This window comes from Microtus ochrogaster, linkage group LG9, assembly GCF_000317375.1.
Source record: "Microtus ochrogaster isolate Prairie Vole_2 linkage group LG9, MicOch1.0, whole genome shotgun sequence".
NCBI classification, from domain to species: Eukaryota; Metazoa; Chordata; class Mammalia; order Rodentia; family Cricetidae; genus Microtus; species Microtus ochrogaster.
Window position 1 is genome coordinate 8,273,415 of NC_022034.1, and position 6,000 is coordinate 8,279,414.

General features: G+C 38.0%; 1 protein-coding gene and 1 long non-coding RNA gene across 2 annotated transcripts in view; one reads left to right on the forward strand and one right to left on the reverse strand.

Annotated features, from left to right (window-relative positions):
* Positions 1-6,000, forward strand: part of Prkn (parkin RBR E3 ubiquitin protein ligase) — a 1,229,844-nt gene that overhangs the window by 111,257 nt on the left and 1,112,587 nt on the right. The gene's annotated exons all lie outside the window — the stretch shown is intronic.
* On the reverse strand, positions 1,764-5,177 carry LOC106144238. The gene is made up of 3 exons (XR_001229312.1): positions 5,109-5,177; positions 3,541-3,656; positions 1,764-1,961 (listed from the first exon to the last, which is right to left on the reverse strand). It is a non-coding gene; the product is annotated as an uncharacterized LOC106144238 (long non-coding RNA).

Consider the following 6,000-nt stretch of genomic DNA (forward strand, 5'->3'; position numbering starts at 1 on the left):
TGGCTGTGTATACTGCTTTATCACACAGCCTCTGGGTGTGCTCTGTGCATCATTACATTCTCCCCAAGGCACAGCTTCTCAGATCTGCCTGCTGACTTATGTGCTGCCTGCTTCTTTGCTCCCAGCTTTGTGACAATGGGGTACCCACTTAACCCCTATAAGTCCAGCTTTACATTTTGTAATATTGGAGATGATATTAACACTGGGAAGAGAAAGTTAATGTATTAGTGAACTAGAACCATAGAAGGCTTGATGTATTTGCTTGATTGAAAATAATTGCTAACCAGTATTCTTTGTTAATTTTTGTTATCAGGCACAGTTATATAGTTGAAGACTTCCTAATAGAAAATAAAAGAGCAGAATTCTGACAAGTTTGGAAAAAAAATATTTGAGAATACCAGTGCCCTGAAAGATTTCTGGGAGACTCTGGGCTAATATTGGTTGAATAAATGAATGGAGCCAGATATCTTTCAGTGGTATAAGAATTGGTTAGAATCTGCCAGAAAGCTAATGACAGTCAAATGGAGATGGGAGAAGCATGTGCTTAGAGAACAGTGTGCAGTCACATATTTCATGTATGCTGTGGTATTGGCTGTCGCTAGATAAAATTTAGACCATTTTCTTACATGAAAATAGTTAGAGCTGATAAAAGGCTCATTACTGGCAAATTAAGGCAAGTATTTAGTAAATGAATCTCAAACAGTTAAATTGAGCACTTTGATAATACCAACAATATTTTCATAGCAAATAGATAAATTATACGTGGGTTTAAAAATAATTTGAACTGCTGGAAATGCTGATATTGAACATAAATAAATCTTATTTATTTATTTAGTCATTTACCTTCTCTTTCAGACTCTAAGACCAAGGAGCAGTACTAGGCTCACTTTTCTTGACTAGACTTTGACGACCTTATTCTTTGTCAGTAACCAGCCATGCTTAAGCTCACTTTGGGGGCAGAGCAAAAATCTTATGTTTATGAACTCAGAGTGCCAGTCTCTGCGATTGACTGTTTATACACAAGACATATCTCCCTTCGTGCTTACTGAATGAAATTCTAAAGGTATAGTCAACAACATTTGTATCCATTGTTCCCTGTCTAGGCCAATTCAACTGCCAGGTACTTAAAAGTCTTGGAAATGAGGTTGCTGGAGACGTGCAGCCCTGGTGCTGTTAGAGGTTTATATAGCTTTTTTGAGAGTGCTGTATATTTAGCTTTAAATTTTGTCTTTGTGTTTGTAGGGTAACTTATTTAATTGCTATTCATTTCCATGTGAATGTTGGAAGTCCTTAATTGTGCTCACAAAGAGTTTATGGGTCTTGCTGCCTGTAGAAAGATTCTACTTCTTGCAATGGCTGCCCTCAAGGAGAGGGAGGGAAATGGCTTATGAGTGATAGTGCCTTACTGAATCAGATCATCAATCTCAGGAATAATTGCTGCTTTGTTGGTGCAAAACCACCAACTTTTATGAGAAGCCTTGAGAAGCTTTCTCTACTGCTTATTCTTTTTGGAGGGGAAAGTACTGCACTCACAGGTGGGGCTTTGTTTATTTTATTTTTCTTTTATTCATTTTTAAAATGTCCTATGAGTGGAAGGAAAAGAGACTCTGGGGTTTAAGAGGCAGTGATCTGAGAAGAAGCACTCACCACTCCAAACTTGCATGGTGTTTTGCTGGTTGTCGCAGGCTGATCTAGTCACTGAACATCCAGCTTTTGCCACAGGGCATGAGAGTCTTCTTACCGTTTTTGCAAGCAACCTGGTTGCACAAGCTGGGTAATTTGTAAGCATCAGTCTCGGAGGGCAGAAGGCAAGGCTCTGCAGGTTTCACTGTTGAAGTCCATCCTTCCTGTCCAAGATGATGTGCTGCATGCTGAGGGGAAGCACTGGGTCCTTCTCTGGTGGATGATGGAAGTATCTGGAGGTGGAGACTGACCTCTTTAGACCTGAGTTGACCTCACCCCTGAAAGCAGAGGTGCACAGCCTGTTAGCTCCCAGCAATCTTCCTGACACTGCCCTAACACTGTTTCAATATGAGATTTGGGGTAACAGACATTAAATCCATGAGAGTCATAGCCTCACAGTCCCCATATTCATATGTAGTGGAATGTCTAATAAGCAAGCAAGTAAAAATAATGCTTTTTCTCTTTTCTGAATTTGATATGCTTTACTGTTTCCAGGCTTTAACAGCTTTTAAAATAAGCTTTTGTAGAACCACTGGGTGCCGAGCACTGTGTTGTTTCCTTATGAGTAGTTCATTTGAGCTATTTGATTTGATCTTCTCTGATTGAAATGCGAAGGAGACTGAGTCTAGGAACTGGTTTTAAGATTATACTATAGATGTTTTTCTGACAGTTTATACTTGAATTGATTTGAGGATTGAGTTTCTAGTCAGAGCTTGGTATAGGAGGTCCTTCTGTCTATGTGTTTCCTTCATTGATTAATAAAGAGACTGTTTGGGGCCTATAGCAGAGCTGTAGGGGGAATGGAGCTAGGCAGGGAAAACTAAAATAAATGCTGGGAAGAGGAAGGCAGAGTCAGGGAAACACCATGGAGCTGCCAGAGTCAGAAATGCAGAATCTTTGCCGGTAAGCCACTACCATGTGACAATATACAGATTAATAGAAATGTGTTAAATTAATATAAGAGTTAGCCAATAAGAAGCTAGAGCTAATGGGCCAAGCAGTAATTTAATAAATGCAGTTTCTGTATGAATATTTTGGGCCTAAGGTAGCTGGGCAGACAGGAAATGGGCAGCAGAAATGAACAAGTTTGCCCTTCTACTACAAGAGCTCCTTGTCTTTTCCTTAGAGCCACTTGGCGTATCTATCAGATAGTATGCACCAGCTTTAAAAATGCATGAACTATTATTATAATATTTTATGTTCAGGATTTTTTTGTTGTTTTCTTAGCAAATTTTTGGATCAGTTTTTGTTTTTTTGTTTTTTTTTTTTGTTTTTTTTTTTGCAGGGAGAAGTTATTTTTCCTTTCATTAAAAACAGATTTTTTTTTTTTTACCTCATCTAATATATTCTGGTATATGGTTTCCCCCACCTCTACTCCTAATTCTTTACCACTTCCTTTTTCATTAGAAAGTAAGCAGACTTCTAAGAGATAATAATAAGAAAATAAAACATAAGATGATAAAAGAAAAACTAACATATGGGAATTGGACAAAACTAACAAAAAGAAGGGAAAGAGCCCAAGAGAAGGCACAAGAACCAGAGACCCACTAGTTCACACTCTCAGGAGTTCCTTAGAAACAGTAAACTTGAAGCCATAATATATACACTGAGGACCTGGTACAGGCCCTGTGCATGCTGCCCCTGTCTCTGTGAGTCCAAATGAATCTGCTCATGAACAAAAACAAAACAAAAACCCAACCACAATAACAAAAAAGCAATAAATGTTCAAGATTCTTAACTTTTGAAACTAGCATAGCGTAATGATGCAGAAAGTATTCAGCTTTGGTGTATTTGATGTCATAAAGATGTGCGTTTTTATTCCATCCATCTTTTTCCATGTAAATACATAAGACTTACCTTTACAAATTATAAGGTCTCTAAGTCAGCTTGAACTTTGCAGATGGATAGAGCTTTCTCCTATATGACATGTTTGCATGCAAGTTCTGGAGGTCGCTATTTCTTGCTCTTTTTTCCTGATGGATGGACGTGTAATATATGAAATGTTTAGTAATGCTGTCAATGAGACTTATATGTTATTTAGGTTTTACAGATAAGGATTTAACCATATAGAATTTAATGTTTTGGTTATCGTGGTTAACATTTTAATTATTTCAAATATTTATCTAATCCACTTTATTTTATACAATTAATATATGCATACATAAACACACATGTACAAGCACGTGCATCCCCATACACACACACACACACACACACACACACACACACACCACACTACAGTATGCATATGGAGGTCTGAGAACAACTTGCAGAAATCTTCCCTAGCCTTCTACCATGTGGTTTTAGGGATTAACTCACCTTCTCAAGCTTAGCAGCAAGTACCTCTGCCCACTGAACCACCTTGCCAGGCCCTAGACCAGGTTTGTTTTCTTTACAACCCTTTGTGAGCAAGGTACTAGGCTGAAGTCTACAGATATGTGCTGTTTTCTTCCCACCCACCTCCCTGTGGTGAGTCTTTGAACCCAGTTTCGATCACCTCTCTCTGTTTACTGTTTACCAAGAAGTAAATTGGATGATATTGTCCAGAAAATTCTTAAACTAATTTTCTTTACCCAAATCTGTTAGTTGAAGAAAACTCTTGAAATCCAAGTTTGATATTTTGTTTATAAATACCTACACATATTTAACATAAATCATTCCATAAGAAATTTGGTTTCTTTTTCTTCTTGGAATACGACATTTACAAATGAGGATTTTGGTTTCTGTTCCCACACTTCTATTAATTACCTTGTAGCAACTTTGAATAACTTCCTGTTCATTTTAAGTGTTCTTCCAGAAAGCTCTCCTTAAAAGTAAATCACTTGTGAATGAATCCAATGCTATTCTTCGCCCTTCATTTAACCTCTTCTATTTAAGATATTTGGTATTCTTAGGGGAGCAGAAATCAAATTTATATTAGCCTCAACTCTTCTTAATGCATTTAATCTTCTTATTAGCTTTATGGTAGCCTCCTGACTCAGAGGTGACATAGTCCCTGAACCTACTGTGGAACCTTGGGCTCTTTCAGGAAGAACCATTTCTGACAGTTTCTGTTCTTGTACACAGGGAGTGTGGAATACTGGTGAACCATTTCTGACAGTTTCTGTTCTTGTACATAGGGAGTGTGGAATACTGGTGAATCCTCAGTTTAGCAAGGATATTTGCATTTTGGAGCACTTTTGACACAAACTACTAAATAATAGGCATCCTAGTTTTGAAGGTGGAATTGCTGAAGACATAGCAAAGCATAGTGTTGTAGGAGGCTGCTTGTTTGTTCCCGGCTGCTCAGCCCCAAAATAATCACACAGAAACCACATTATTTGCAATACTATTTGGTCAATAGCTTAACTGTATTTCTGCCTAACTCATATCTTAAATTAACCCATCTCCATTAATCTGTGTATCACCATGGGGCTGTGGCTTACCGGGTAAAGTTCCAGCATCTGTGTCCAGCAGGGCTTCATGGCTTTTTCTGACTCCACTTTCTTTCCCCCAGCCTTCAGTATAGTTTTCCTCACCTAGTTATACTCTGCCCTATCAACAGTCCAAGGAAGTTTCTTTATTCATTAACCAGTGGTATTCACAGCAAACAGAGTGAAATCCCATATCACCTCCCCTTTTCTGTGTAAATAAAAAGGAAAGTTTTAACTTTAACATAGTAAAATTACATATAATAAAACAGGTACCAAACAAGAATTACAGTTACAATATTTATATCTACTTTATTTTTTATCATAACTAAGGAAAACTGTAATTATGACTATCTGTTCTTCAATTCTATCAAAGACTCTAGAAGGGAATGTTATTACCTATGTAAACAGGAAGTACATTGTAAGCAACTTCAAAAACTCTGGACTTGACAGAGACATCTCGTTAGCTGGATAGTCACCCAAAGATCTTTTGTGTCATTAGAGCATCCATCTGTCTTCAGCTTACAGGCCTAGCAGACTTTTCCATAAAGCAGGAAATTTCAAAGACAGTTCCGCCTATATCGGCCAGTTTGTCAGTCATATTTTCCTTTGTCCTGGAGAATGTCTAGCAGACTCTTTCATGAAGCAGGAACCTTAAAGGACAGTCTTACTTTTAGGCAAGTTCAGCAGTCATTTCTCTGTGGGTCCTGCATGTCCAGTTCATACAGTATGACATCAAACAGTCAGGCAAGGACAGTTTCTTGTCCAAATGGCTAACCAACTCCATAAGGAGCCTCTTTGATGTCCATCTTTTTCTTGAAGTAGATTGGTGCTGCCAGGAGCAGACGTGTCTCACTGTCATAAAAAGTCCTAAGCTCTTGAAACATTTTAAATGCCATATTCTGTT